The sequence below is a fragment of the Chelonoidis abingdonii genome, chromosome 5, assembly GCF_003597395.2.
Source record: "Chelonoidis abingdonii isolate Lonesome George chromosome 5, CheloAbing_2.0, whole genome shotgun sequence".
Taxonomy (NCBI): domain Eukaryota; kingdom Metazoa; phylum Chordata; order Testudines; family Testudinidae; genus Chelonoidis; species Chelonoidis abingdonii.
This window is the reverse complement of record NC_133773.1, coordinates 72,878,980-72,894,144: the sequence shown is the minus strand read 5'-3', so window position 1 is coordinate 72,894,144 and position 15,165 is coordinate 72,878,980. Positions and strand designations below refer to the sequence as shown.

At 38.2% G+C, this 15,165-nt stretch overlaps 1 long non-coding RNA gene across 1 annotated transcript in view; it reads right to left on the bottom strand.

Moving 5' to 3' along the window:
• Positions 1 to 3,797: 3,797 nt before the first annotated feature.
• Positions 3,798 to 15,165, bottom strand: part of LOC142046892 (uncharacterized) — an 80,639-nt gene continuing 69,271 nt past the window's right edge. Inside the window, exons 2-3 of the long non-coding RNA XR_012655969.1 lie at positions 5,699 to 5,750; positions 3,798 to 4,220 (exon numbers count right to left, since the gene is read on the bottom strand). This is a non-coding gene — a long non-coding RNA (uncharacterized LOC142046892). The remainder of the gene's footprint in view (positions 4,221 to 5,698; positions 5,751 to 15,165) is intronic.

The following is a 15,165-nucleotide window of genomic DNA, read 5'->3' as shown; positions in this document are numbered from 1 at the left end:
TAAAAAAACTGTAAAAAAGTATGGAGGTTGATCAATAGCACTGTGAAGATGGCGTTATGACTGACATTATCAGGGCCACTGTAGTAAAAAACTGTTTACCACTGTTTGAAAAGAGAGCTTTTTAAAAACTGTTCAGCCTATGCAACAGACACCCCCAATCAAGTCAGCCATGCTTGTTTGTCTTGGGCTCATTCAGAAATATTTCACCAGATGAGGTATATTTCTTCTCATCTGAATGTAGTCTGGGTCCTAAACATAGTTATGTCTGAAGCCTACAAACTGAAGCAGGCTTAACGTGACTGCTGAAACTGTAACTGGTGTTATCAAAATTATTAGGAAGGTAACAGAGAGACTAGACCTGGTGGCATTGCTGGTAAACCTTTTAAAGAAGGTGCCATCAAAAATTGGCTGATTGGTGTGTAGTATGGTTTGTAAAATGAATTATGCAACTTTTTACATGCCATTTCCTTACCCTAAAGGGTCAAAAAAATAAGCCTGAATTTTGATTAAGATGCAATGTAAAATAAAATTAAAAAAAGACCTGCTTAGCCGCTTCCTATATTACTTTACTTCTGTATTAAATAAAGGGAAAATAACCCACCACGCTTGTATTTTGCTTATATATCTATATATACACCTGTGTTTTAAAGTAAGAAAGCTCAGAAATGTTGCTAAGGAAAATTACTCCCCCAAAGAAGTTGGGAGCTTTGGAGGTGTAACACCCTTATTTCAGGCTGCTAAAAAACACGGTAAAACTGAGCAGAAAGAAGGTTGCAGCTTGGCTTATGGATCAAGATGCTTACACTTTACATAAACCAGCAAGAATTAAATTTGAAAGAAATAAAACAGTTTGTCTGATGTGAACGCGCAACGACAGGAGGATTTGGTCGATATGTCCCCCTATTCTAACCACAACATTGGTCGTAAATATATTTTAATAGGGATAGATATTTTGTCTAAATATGCCTGGGCAGTCCCTCTTAAGAATAAGACCAGGGAAAAGGTGACAAAGGCATTTAAAGCCATTTTAAGACAAGGCCACATGCCTCAAAATTACAGCCAGATCAAGGAAAAGAGGTTTTTAAACAAAGCTTTAAAGACTTTGTTTAAGCAACAAGGGGCATATCATTTTGTTACCTATAACGAAGTCAAGGCAGGAGTCATGAAGAGGTTTAACAGAACTTTAAAATCAAAGATGTGGAGGTATTTTGCCACGCATAGCACTTTTTGATACATCAACATGCTGCAGGCCTTCATAGATGGTAACAGAAGTTATCACAGAACTATCAGGGAATGCCCAATTGATGTGACACATGCTAAAATGTTGAGTGTATGGAAAACCATCTACTGGGATAGTTTTAAAATAAAGGGACCAAGAGTGGTTTTTAAGAAAAGGGATCACATAAGAGTGTCTAAAATGATGGTTACTTTTGAAAAGGGATATCAGCAAACCTTTACCAATTAAATATTTATCGTGTCTGGATTGTTATCACAAGGACAGCAACCTGTATACACATTAAAGGATTACAGAGAAGAGAAAGTCTCAAGGTCTTCTTATCCCAAAAAGAATTACAAAAAAATAAACCCTAACCAGGACTGCATTTACAGGGTAGAAAAGATTCTAGTGAACAAAGGTTAGGGGAGAAATGAATAATTTCTAGTGAAATGGAAAGAGTGGTCTGAAAAAATCTAACAGTTGGATTAAAATGTCTCAAGTTCAAAGGCCTGTAATAAAGGGGGGAAATGACTAACGGAATTTACATGTTACCTTACCTAGCAATGCCTCCATGAGAGATTTTTCTCAAAACACTAGCCAAGACTTTAAAATTGAATGGTTATTGGGATGTTGCTTTATTGGAAATTCATTATTGTCACTTGTGGAATATGCTCTCACAATATACCATTCGTGATAGCACCGAAAAAATAAATTTGGTCCTACAATGTAGAAGCCAGTTATTACTCAAGCATTCAGCAATTAGTAGAGAGCATCAACAAGAACATCAACAAAGATTCCAAGAAACCAAAGGGCAGTGTCATTTACAATGCGGTGACCAGAAGAGTTCAATTAAAAGCAAAACGATGAAAAGTACTTTTTTCCCCACACGCAGAGAATTGACAGCAATATTGGGAACAATTCCAAATCAACCCTGTAAGATAGCACCCCACCCCACAGACATCACGAGACGAGGGGGTTAATTCTTTACATGTTTTCATTGACAGAGTTGAACATCAGTTTGTGGGGAACTACTATGTGCCGCTGCTCTGCTGTGTTCCCACCCAGGGCAGCAACAACGAATTTATTACCATTATGTATGACAAACCACATTAAGTTCCTGTGAGTAAGCAGCACATTGGTGCATCTGATTGGTCCGACTGAGAGGCAGGGTTTGCTCCCAAAGCTTTCAGCCCCCAGAATAGTTATAATTTCCCTATGGGCAGCTGCAGGGGTAAGCTCACTGCCTCAGTCTTCTCCTTTAATACCCCTTTACACTGTTACTGAACCCAGGTTCTCTAGCTTTTCTGAACTTGATACTTTCTTTCAAACTTTTTTCCTCTAAAACTCTCTCTTCTTACTAAACCTAAACAAAAATCTTTAAGTCTTCTCTCTCTAATCCTTCATACTTTTGTCTAAAAAAATTGCCCAAAGTGTCAAAACACAGTGACACATTCCCCCATCCAAAAATAATATTTTTCTCAAAATGGCTGACGGTGCCAAACCTGTACACAACCAGAAACGGGGATAGAGGTGGGACATAAACCCAAAATGGGGCATGGAAACCTGTCAAAAAGTGTATGGTGATGAATATTATTCAGCCGTATACTACTATCAACATATAATGGGGAGATAGCTTATCCAATACTCCAATGTGAGAATGCAAAGGTTGGATTTCTGCATGCAAAACTAACAAAATTTTAACAGGTCATTTTGAAAATTGCATCCTATGGATCTGGTCTTTCTCTCAGACACCTGGGTGCACTATGTCTTGCAAAGCTAATTTACTCCACTTCTATTCAACACATATACAGCATTATGAAATTTGTTGTAAATAATTAATCCAATAAGTAACTTGCTTAGTAACTCTTTCCCCTTCATTAATAGTAGTAGGCATCAAATGGGACTCAGGCATGGTGGTTAGATGAAACATCTGGTGGATGTGAAATGCAGCAATTAGATTTAAAAAAACAACATGCACAAAGCCTTGACACAACAGTGTTTACGCTTAGCGCTGATCGTTTTCTCTCTGCTCATTCTTGTACACATTGTTAGCAAGAGGACTTTCATCTGCACTGACAATAGCCGTAATGTACTCGAATTACTAGACCATGTTCCTGCACTTTGGAGAGGAAAGGGAAAGGACACATGAGAAGTGACACACACAAAATAACAGAACACAGCCTAATGCTTCTGAGTGCTGCTTAAAATACATCAAGAGTGTTATCCACAGGGGGGAAATAATTTGCACCCTCATAGAAGATATACCAGTCAGCAAGATGGAAATGAAAGTGCAGCAGCTGAGGCATGAAGTAGAGCACCACTCAAACACTCAAGCCTTTCTGAAGAAAAAGGTGGTGTCTTATTCTTACCCACATCCTTAGAGAACAAAGAAATGAGAGACGGTGAAGGATTAAGGCTCTTCTTATTTCTCAATATCATAAAAAAAAGATAGAAAACAGAGCACTGTGCCCAACACTGCATGAAATGTGACATTTAAAACTACGTAAACTCTATGTACACTGGTGACATACATTGAGTTACACATAAGTAAGACAATGCTCACATGTATCTGAGGACAAACTTTTCCATTTATGTGGATTAAGAGTTTAAACACAATTTGAAAAGGGCAGTAAATAACTGTGGCTCAAAATTCTCCACAGTGCGAGATATGTATATATAGGGTATCTCTTTAGGTATCAACTCAGGGAGATTCCTTAAAAATCCTCTATTACCAACACGTAGTTTGTCCCCACCCTGTGCACAAGGCAATGTGATCTGCCCCTAAGCACACAGATTGCTTGAGATCCACGCAGATGATAGTCAGTATTGCCATCCCCAAGCATTCAAAAATCATGTCTCAAGTCCTATAAGATCATAAGTGGAAATCATGAGATTTAAAAAATAATCAGTGTTGAGGTATTTTTATTTGTCTTCTGAGCCTTTAGGGTGCACTCAGTTTGTGTTTTCAGGCTGTTTTCTGCAGCGATGAAGGTTAGAACCTTGCCTTTAAAAAAAATGAAAGCTGAGATTTTCGTGTATTAACTTGCTTCCATGAGCTGGGCCTTAAAACAAATACCAAATATCATGATATTCGCAATGAAGTTATCAGAGATAGCAACACAGAATCAGTTTGTTTTACCCAAGAGCCATTGTGGTTTTGGGGCAGGAAATAGTACCACTGACATCTTTAATGTCCAAGAGCTCCAGAAAAAGACACTGAAACACCACCAACCACTGCATGTGGTTTTCATAGATCTAAAAAGGGTATTAAGGCACGTGACGGCTGCTCAGGAAACAAAGCTGAAAAATATAGAAGCCTGGATCCAACAAAGCACTTCATGAACATGCTTAACTCCAAGCATATGAGTAATCCCATTGGCTTCAACTATTTGCTGCCATGGAGGGGCTTAGATTATTACAATCATCCATTCATTCAATCAATATAAATCTGACAGGATCAGAGGGTGTTCTCTGTTTCCTTTCAGATGAGATGAGTTACAAAGGCAGGGTATGTATTTGTACTTTGCCTATTCATTTCCTTCCTTGCTATTGCTGAAACCAGATGAAAGAACTTAAGGCCAAAATTTTTTAAAAGGTGCCTAAAGATGCAAATAGCTGCCAAAGGGGATTTAAAAGCACCCGAACTACTAATTCTCAAAGGAAAATACAGATATGTATGAAAAAATAAAGATAATTAAATTAATTCTACCATGTCATAACTAATAATTGTTAATGGCTATTGTAGTTTATTGTGTTATTTCTCCCTTTCATTGGGGGGGGGGAATCAAATGGGGATGCTGCATTATTTATGCTTTTTATCATTCTTGTAATTACTTCTTCTGTCTGTCTTCCTTTTATTTTTTTTAATTATTATTATTACTTTTGTTATAAAACTTTAATCAACTTGGGACCTGATTCTGCAGTCTTTTATTTATTCAGGCAATTTAAACCCCTATTAATGTTTGGTGCTTCTTATGCAAACTGAATGGAGAGACCGGAAATTCTAGAGATACAGCTATGCAATCAGTTCAATTAGAATTCTAAGGCTAATAGATGTGCCAAAAATATCCTGGAAATGCGGATTATTAGTCTGACTTGTATACCATGTATGGAAATTACTTCAATATAAAGCCTTACTCTGAAGGATGAAAGTGCTTAAAATCATCCTTTTTGGCAGTCTCATTGGCCGAGGACTACAGAGGGCACGGAGAATATATTTCTTCTACCTCAAAAGGAGGTGCCTTTATGTCAGGAGATAAAGTGCTTGGTAAGGTTGGACAGTATGAGGAAGCTTACCCTGCCACTGCTTGTGATTGTACCTATTTTTGGAAAAGCATAAGGCTTCAGGAGAAGACCTGAATTTACACCAACTGAAGATCTGCTCCAGTCTCCATGATTACCAATCCAGCACTAAGTACACTTGATTGAATGTGTCAGGAGCACCCTACCTCTGCAGAGTCCCACAAAATCTATTTTCCTTACCTGCATTTGTGTCATGTCACTTCTCACACTCCTGTCCATTCCTGGGTGTACCCTGAGAAATAGTGTTAAAATGACAGTAAGAAATACAGACATGACAACATAATTTCTATTTAAAAAAAAAAAAAAAAAAGCTCCCTTCCTCAAAAGATACGTCAGCATAGTGGGCAGGATGTTCTTAGATAAGTATGAAAAGAGTCTTCAATTTCTGCAGTATTTTATATTTAAAATAGTTTAACAAACTCCGAAGTAGAAATTACATCTTTTCAGACAGAGGGTTGCACTTTTTGCAATAAACACAATATAGTTTTTTGTAATGGAATGCTCATCTTTTTTTTTTAACTCTGCACCAATATAAATGAAATAATAAGAACATAAACTTTTGATGGCCTTTATGTAATGACACTCCTGCTAAGATATCAGTTTAGAAATCCAGTATCCTACAGTTCAAAACAGCTGCTTTTAGCTAGCTAATCATTTATTTCCCATCTCTGCACATTAAATTTGTAATATGTGCATTTTCTGATCCACTTTATTTTTTTAGAACAATGTGACTATTACACTATTTTTTAAATCTTTTTCAGAGTTTTTATTAAGTTAGAACCAACTAAGTTAGGCCTCAGAACCACCTAGTGATATTTAGTCTAGAGATGACAAGCTGTGTCAGTTTTTTACTAGGTCATGTTTTCTGTGGAGGTGGCGGACCTTGGAAAGCGAACTGTGTGAGCAGCAGGGAATGTCTCTTTCTGCCTTGGTTTCTGATTAGAGTCAAATTCTTAAGGCAAAGTTGCTGGCATCCCAAGGCCAAAATCAGGAATGAAACCCACTGTGCTGGACACTATACAGAGATGAAGGAAGACATGTCTCGAAGAGCTTACAGTTTAAGTTCACTCAAAGTTTAGAGCTTCAGATTTTGTGACTGGGACAAAATCTTTTGTGAGAGCTAATCGTTTTAGGCCTGAATCAATGGCCATTGAAGTCAGTGGAACACTTTCTAGGACCTAATTTTGAGGCTGGCCAGCAGAGCACAGAGACAGTTACTGCAAATTTAATGTCTTCCACCTCATTCCAATTAGCTGAGAGAATAAAGAGATAAATGGTGAAAAAGAAAGGTAAGGAGGAAGAGTATCAGTATAATTGTGCATATTGCAGTCATGTTGTCAGTATAAGTAAGTGCATTTTAAAATTTACTCAAACATCAGGTCTTAGCAATAAGATGAGAAATAGCTCAGCAGCAAGTCCAGACAAGTGTCCTGGGTCTACTGTTGTAATGAGGTCACTTGGGGAAATAATTAAAAGCCTGAAATGAGTGAAAAGGCTTGTCCCAGTTTTATGGTAACCTCTACCCAGCTTTACTGAAAGGTTTGTGAACCTCACCAAACCTGGCTGAAAATCCAAGCTGAGTTTTGGTTTGGTAACAAAACCGGAAGCTAGTTGAGTTTTGCATGGATTTAGTTTTTCTTATATATTCGCACAGCTCAAGATGCAACCTCACTTGTTAGGGGTTTATAACAGCCATAAAACCCAGCAGATTTACAACAGTGAGCATAGGGAGTCAGTAGAGGACTCAATTTTTAATACATTTTTGGTTTAAATTTGTTTAGCTAACTAGCACTGTGATAATCAAGTACTATGTCCTAGGGCACAAACCATTGCAGGGACGGGGGTTTTTAGGGCCTGTCAGCTAGGGGATATGGAAGCAGCTTGCCAGATTCTGAGAACTACGCACTTATTGTAATTGTAGTATATCAGTAGCAGCAGGACATAATGGATAGTGGCTTTCCCAGTCCAGCTCATGACGACTGTTCCACATGTGTAGAAGAAAGCCTGGAGATGGAGTTGTAGAGTAATCAGACTAACAGGGCATTGAGGCTGGCATCATTACTGGAGTAAAGGAGGTAGAGAAAAACATTGTCAGACACAAGGCTGCTAAGCAGGAAGGGGCAATGCTGCACAGAGTCTTGAAGATGATCACAATGAGCCTGTGACTAGGGTTAGATGAAAAACAATTCTGAGGTTTCAAAATGTGTTCTGTATCAGTATAAAAAAAATCAAGACCTTTCAAATTTTTTCACTAAGTAACACAAAAAGCAAGAGCCCTGGTATTGAATAGCCAATTGCCCAGTAGTTAGCACATGCATCTGGGATGTTGGAAACCAAAACCTCAATTCTGTACATGAGAAACTTTTCCTGATAAGAGTTTTATTGAAACTGGTATATTCTTGGGGAAAGTTTTGGTTTTGATTATCTTCTTGTCTGAAAATGACAATATTTTGTTGAAAATTTCTCAACAAGTTCTACTTTCTAACAGCTTTCAAAATGTCATCTGATATTTCCATGCCATATTCCACTGACATTTCAGTTCTATTTTCTCAGTATGAATATGATGTCAAGGGAAGTGTCCAATACCACTTCTGCTTCTTGTTACACAAAGAAAATAGAAAATCTAATGGCATCTGTAAAAACACATTAAAAATGTAAAGGTTCCACCTTGCACTGAAACTGAGAAAAGCAAAGAAATTAAGAAGTTAAGACGCCATTCTGATCTAACTCTATTGTGTTTGAGTACTATAAATATTGGGATATGTTCTGAAACTACCTGATCAAGGTGTGTTCGAGCTGCCATGGTTAAACACAAGCTGAATGAAGGATGTGAGTTGTGCTCTGAATTTCCTTCTTTTGTAGGTTTCCTTAATTGTCATAACTTTATTATTTTACTACAACAGGATTTTACATATGAAAGTCTCACAAAAGCTAAAAAAACTCTTATGGCAGTGACAGAATACTAGGTATCCGCTTTTAACTGAGACATATGCCATCTAACTTGAAATGCTTAAGCACAGTCAATCAGTGAGCTTATGCCTTTCTCATTCTGCTCTAAAAAACAGTCCACATCCTATGCAGAATCCAAACTCACCTCCAAATGGAAGTTGTTGTTTTTTTCCTGAACACAAAATTAATAATGAAATAAAAGTTCAGCTTAAACTTTCTTTCTCACACATAGTTGCTGCTGGGTGCCTTCTTCCAGTGTGCTCAATCCACATCTTTGATCCTCTTTCTAGGGAGACATTCCCTCTTTTCATACATCTAGGAGGCCTTCGTGAATGAGCTGAACTTGGTTACCATTTCCTAGCCTGTTACACGAGCACTTCAAGAAACTGGTTAATTGGATGGATTGTTGTGCTTCTCTACTAAAGGTTGTGATATATATTTCATTCTGAATCTCCTTTGCATTCATGATTTTCTGTCCATCTAAAAACTGTGACTATGCAAATTTCCTTTTTTGTAGACGCTAGTTTTTTAGCCTAATTTTCCACTGCTAGTCATCTATACCTGTGCTAATGGGGCAATGTGACTGTAGAACACTAATATTAGTCTCAGGTGCATGTGGTTGTATTAGAGAATCAGGCCCACTGAATCAAATTCACCTTCAATATAACCTCATTGACTTTAACAGTCAGATACAGCTAATGTCAATGGAGTTACACCAGGGATGAATCTGACGCCGTACCTTTGCTCTGCAAACAGTAATTCAATGCATGGATTAAAATGCAGTAGCACGGCATCTGCTCTAGTTTACCATCTAGAAAAATAAGTCCACATGGACAAATATTTTAGTTCATGGACTGAAATTCATTGAAAAATAAATTAGTCAGACATTAGCAGTGAACCTGAATACATAAAACTTTGGGAACATTCTGAGCAATCAAAACCACGATACATGTTCAATAGCTCGCTTGTTATAAACAGAAATCCACTATTTTTTAAAAAGGGCAATGGAAATACTGTTCTCAGTCCCCTTAGTGTTTATTCCTCTTCTATACATCAATTTTTAAAGATCTTGGCTGATGTTTTAAAAGATTTTTGCCCACATATCTACCCCAGCGACATCATCACAGGACCTAACCAGCTCAGCCACACCATCACCGGTTCATTCACCTGCATGTCCGCTGATGTAATATATGCCATCATATGCCAGCAATGCCCCTCTGCTATGTACATCGGCCAAACTGGACAGTCTCTATGGAAAAGGATAATGGACACAAATCAGATATTAGGAATGGCAATATACAAAAACCTGTGGAGAACACTTCAACCTCCTGGCCACACAACAGCAGATCTTAAGGTGCCATCTGCAGCAAAAAAACTTCAGGACCAGACTTCAAAGAGAAACTGCTGAGCTTCAGTTCATCTGCAAATTTGACACCATCGGCTCAGGATTAACAAAAAGACTGTGAATGGCTTGCCAACTACACAAAACAGTTTCTCCTCCTTGGTTTTCACACTCAACTGCTAGAAAGGACCTGTCATCCTTCCTGATGGAACTAACCTCGTTATCTCTAGCTTGCTTCTTGCTTGCATATATATACCTAGCCCTGAAAATTCACTACATCATCCGATGAAGTGGGTATTCACCCACGAAAGCTCATGCTCCAAAACGTCTGTTAGTCTATAAGGTGCCACAGGATTCTTTGCTGCTTTTACAGATCCAGACTAACACGGCTACCCCTCTTCAAGAATTGTTGGCCGAATCTTTATGTGAACAAAATTCAACAAAAAATTACGGACCAGTCCTTTAAATGAGGTCTGTCCAACCAGTGTATGTACTTGCAAGTGAGAAAAAGTTATTTATTTCAAAAATCAGTAGGATGAGAGGCTGCATTAGCACACATTTTTGGTAACAATCGCATGTACATTGCATAGTCACAAGAATAATCATGCATCGTCTGTGCATCCAAGACATTCATTGATTTCAGTGACAAAGCACAGGCCCAACACCTATCTCGTGATTTTCAAAGAACATTAGAATGCACACAGTTCTCTCAGGTTTAGTTTCATTTTCATTAAATAGAAGCCATTAACCTCTGTATCTCCCCCCGCCCTCCCGCCAGCTATTTTCTGCTTCCCACAACTCCTGCATGGCCTCAGAATATGAGAAAAACAAAGATTGCCTAAAGCTATCTTCCACCTCCTTCATCCCTGCCCAGAGAACTGAGCAACAGAGTCAGTCCCAATGGTGTCTGAACAATACACATTCCACGTAGAGTTGTTTTTCCCCCTCACTTCTAAAGTAGGTGGGTTCATTCACTGACTGCAGAGGATTTAAGTTGGGGGAAAGCACCACCTTTCTCTTTCATGCAGTTCATACAAGTCTCTCTTTCCGTGACATTTCTGTAGCTTTTTTCCCTTTCCCACACCATACATTTGGCTCTCTCTCTCTTAAATTTGATATAAAATTAGCCAGGATTAAAATACACTTCATGCATGAATTGCCTCTATGTTTGTGTATCTGTAGAAAACAAGTGTATTGACTCATTCTCCTTATAATAGCAACGGTAAATTACTGTTTTCACCAAGCCTGTCGCACAAAGGTTGCACATGATGTAATTTTCCCCATTGCTGTTCAGGATCCTGGTTATCAGATTTTCTAAATCTTGCACAGATTTGAAAATGTTCTCTCATGTTGCTTTATCTAAGCCTTGATCCTCATGACAACAACATTAATACATTTAGTTTCTTTTCATGAATTGACTTTCAACACACTGGGACACTTGTGAATCTGTACACCATTCGAGTCTGCTCAATTAATGTTTTGGGCAAATAAATTGCAGCATATGGGTTGCTGGAGTAATGTTCAATGTGAGTATTCCCTTGGCATTTGATATTTTTGCTGCAATATTTGAGGTGCAATTGGTCACATGGTATTCCATGACAGACTTCCAAGGTATGGGCATGAGCACGTTGGGTGTGACTCATCGCACTAAGACATATCTCCACAAGTTTTATTCACCCAAACTTGTCGTTTCTCTAAATGTGTCTGATTATGATAAATCCTGCCAATGGATTTTTCCATTGACTATAATCATGACTCCACTAACTCTGCAGAAATTGTGCTCATGTGCAAAAATAGCATGGTATAAACATGGGTTCATTGCAGTTGTGCATGCATCAACAAAGCATATTTTCCATGGCTGCATATGTCTTCATCTGTACGCAGTGGTATCTCTGTGCTTGCAGAAACTCATTTTACATTTCAAACAAGTGCATATGATATTGAAAGTTGTGCAAATGTAGTCCCATATGTTTGATTTCTTGTCCAAGTAGAACTTTATAGCTGAGGTATAAGCCATTTGAAAGCAGGGGCTTATTGTAGCAATAGTGTCACAAATTTATTCTCCCAGTGGCTTTGATCATCCTTCTTGCAGTGCAAGCCTGAAGATGAAAATCTTCTGATGTGATTGCTACACCTCCCCTTTCAGACTGGATTGTTCTAATTAACAAATCAATCCAGCCAGTAGGTCTGGAAATTTTAACCTAGTAATTCTGTAGAAGTAACAGTGGGCTGTTTCCCCTTACAGCATTCCTTGCACTAGTCACAAAGAAACAAGGAAAGAAACCACAGAGGCTGCATCAGTCACTCTTAAATATACTTGTTTGCATCCATCTCATTTTTAATAGTCTGAAAATGGTGTTATCGTTCAACAGAAAGAGAGTGCCATTGTTTGAAATTGCTCTACAATTTATTTAATGAGAAGCTCCTAATCTATAGTAGATTTTAAAAAAATATTTAGGAAATTTTAACAAGTTTACAAATCCTTGCCATGTAAATATCAAAATCAATTCATTTTAGACACAATATAATTGCCTGCCTCTTTAAAAAAACAACTGGGTATCAGAATCTGCCATTCTGCATATTCCCTGTCCTGCAGAATTAATAAAGATGATTCTCCATCAGGAGCAATGGCTCTCTGAGGCAAGGTAGGTGAGTGAGTGCATACAAACACCTGCCTGACTGGAGGGGAAAAAAAAAAAAAGAAGAATTCCTGTAACAGAAAGAGAGAATAAAGTAAAGCCGGACACAAGCCCCAGAAGACTGTGCTTTGCAGCCATTTGTCAGCAGTTTCAGTCACCTGCAATCTCAGTAGCAGAGTCTTGTTCTTGCATTTCATTAGGTAGCCAGTAATAAGAAATGCCATGGAAGCACAAAAGGTGACCTTTCAAGAATATTTTAAATTATAACACCAGTAGTTAATTTTGCTGGGAAACTTACTAATAGCTGCATAGTCTTTGGGATAAAATATCAAGCAGAGTTTTATGAAAGTTTATTCTTTGATGAATTCTTGGTTAAAATCAATATACCATGTGAAAAGAGACAAATGGATCAACACCAGTGATTATGGGGCATGCTGATCTGACTAACGTGTTATTAACCCACAGATTTATTAGTCTGATTTGAGCCACTATCTGCTTCCCTCACAGTGAACACTTTAATTACAAGCCTAGAACTCCGGCAAACAGCCTGTTTTTTGTTTTTCTTTTTGATACAATGCTGCCCCCCTCTGGAAACACACACCTCGGATCCTTTGCTGTTTACAGTATTTAAACTTCAGACCTAGCAAGCCTGATTCTGTGGAGCCCACTAATAGATTTTTTTTTGATTTTCAGAAATACTATCTTCTGCTGTAATATCACTGTGCAAACATACTTAATGGGTATCAAGTAGCTTTTGAGTCAAACTATATACAAAAGTGCTTAGAACCTTGAGATCTGAAAGACAATTATTCTTGTATAACACACATTCCTGAAAGATATGTATGTGTACATAGCATTCATGTCTGTTCAAACTGAAAAATATTTCCAAACTGTAATGCAGCTTATGTATTAACAGCAAAAAGTCCATTAACATTGCACTTGAGCAAAGAGCTTTTGTGACACGAGGTTGGAATATATAATTATGAAATGTGCAGACAGGCATATATGCCACTGTATTTATCTAGAATACAAAAATGAAGTGTGATGTGTACATTACATAATGCATCTTTTCTGAGTTATTTTATGATACATATATTTATCATTATCAGCCACCAAATGTAATGAACACATCAGTCACTGAAGTTGCTCATATTTTAGATAGTGAAGTTTTACTCATGTGCAGCAAAATTAAATGAAACACTATTTTAATCAATGAATAAGACAATTAAAATGAATAGCCAGTATGACTATTAACTAAAGTGATCTGGCAAATATGTGTTGAAGTATCAATTAACAGCAGACATTAGCATATGAATCATGATGCTATTTTTCCAAACAGCATATGCTCTTTTCTTTTTTATAAACTCTAAGAGACATATGTTCCCATCATTTGATCTGGAGCACTCATTGGTATACAGATTGGAGTCTTCAAAAGGGTTTCTGCACCAAAATCTGGGTTTTAGGTAACATGCTTCAAAACTAGCATCTTTTGCAGCCAGCATTCAGAGTATGTTTGTGGCAGCAGAAGGGGCTCACCAGGGCTGTAGTCAGAACGAAGCAAACCACCCGTGTACTATATGAGACTAAGGAACATGGAACAGGAGCAGAAATTAATATTGATCAGGGCAGTCAGCATCAGCACGTCTACAGAATAGGAAATGCTGCCACCCTAACTTCCCATCGCTTAACTGGAAATACTGGTTGCAACAAGTACTATAGATCTGTGCTCACTACGATGATCACCAGTAACAATCGTGTGTAATATGAAGGGTTACCTAAACACCTCTTACTTGTACCCTCTTTCATCAGGCACCTAACATAGGGAAACCTTTCTATTCACAAAGACTACCAAGAACTCTCCTCTCTAAAAATACTACCAGTAAAGCAAAACAATTAGGTCTAATCCTTCTCCCTTTGAAGTATATGGCAAAACTTCTAATAGACCAGATTCTCCCCACTGCCCAAGTTCCACTCAATGTAGTGAAGTGGGGAGAGCTTTCAAGAAGATGATTACAGCTCTGATTCTGAAAGATGATCTATGCTAGCCCTGGAATTAGTTAGATGAGCCTAGGGACTTCTGTAATTTATGCCATTTCTGTATGGTCCCTATGCATCATGTGGACAGTGCTAAGGCTGAGATTATATTGGTGAATCTAGCCCATTTACTTTGATAGGAACAGGAGAAAAAGTCTGCAAAAATTAAGGCCTGTTAGGGAATAATCCTTCAGACCTGTCTGCATAATGTATGTGGTCTCACTGATGCTTGGTGCCTTTCAGAACTGTAATGTGGTTTCATGAGTTCATAGAAAAGATAGAGAAAATCACAAGATGTGAATTCTTAACACTCTGTTAAATCAATACAAGTACATTGCGTAACAGTAGGCATATGTGATTTTCCCTTTTGCATGACAAAAACTACGTGATTCATGTTTTCAGAAAACTGATTAATTGATACTGCTATGTCTGTGTGTGTGAGGAGCAATCCAGAAAGGAGAGGAGAGAGCAGGTGTGACGCTGAGCGGATCAAGAGTGACTACAGGGCTCTGGGAGTACGAGTGAAGGAGTTTGGAGCGCAGGTGGTATTCTCTTCGATTCTTCCTGTCAAAGGTAGGGGCCCGGGCAGAGACAGATGCATCATGGAGGTGAATGCCTGGCTGCGAAGATGGTGTCGCCAGGAGGGCTTTGGCTTCCTCGACCACGGGATGCTATTTGAGGAA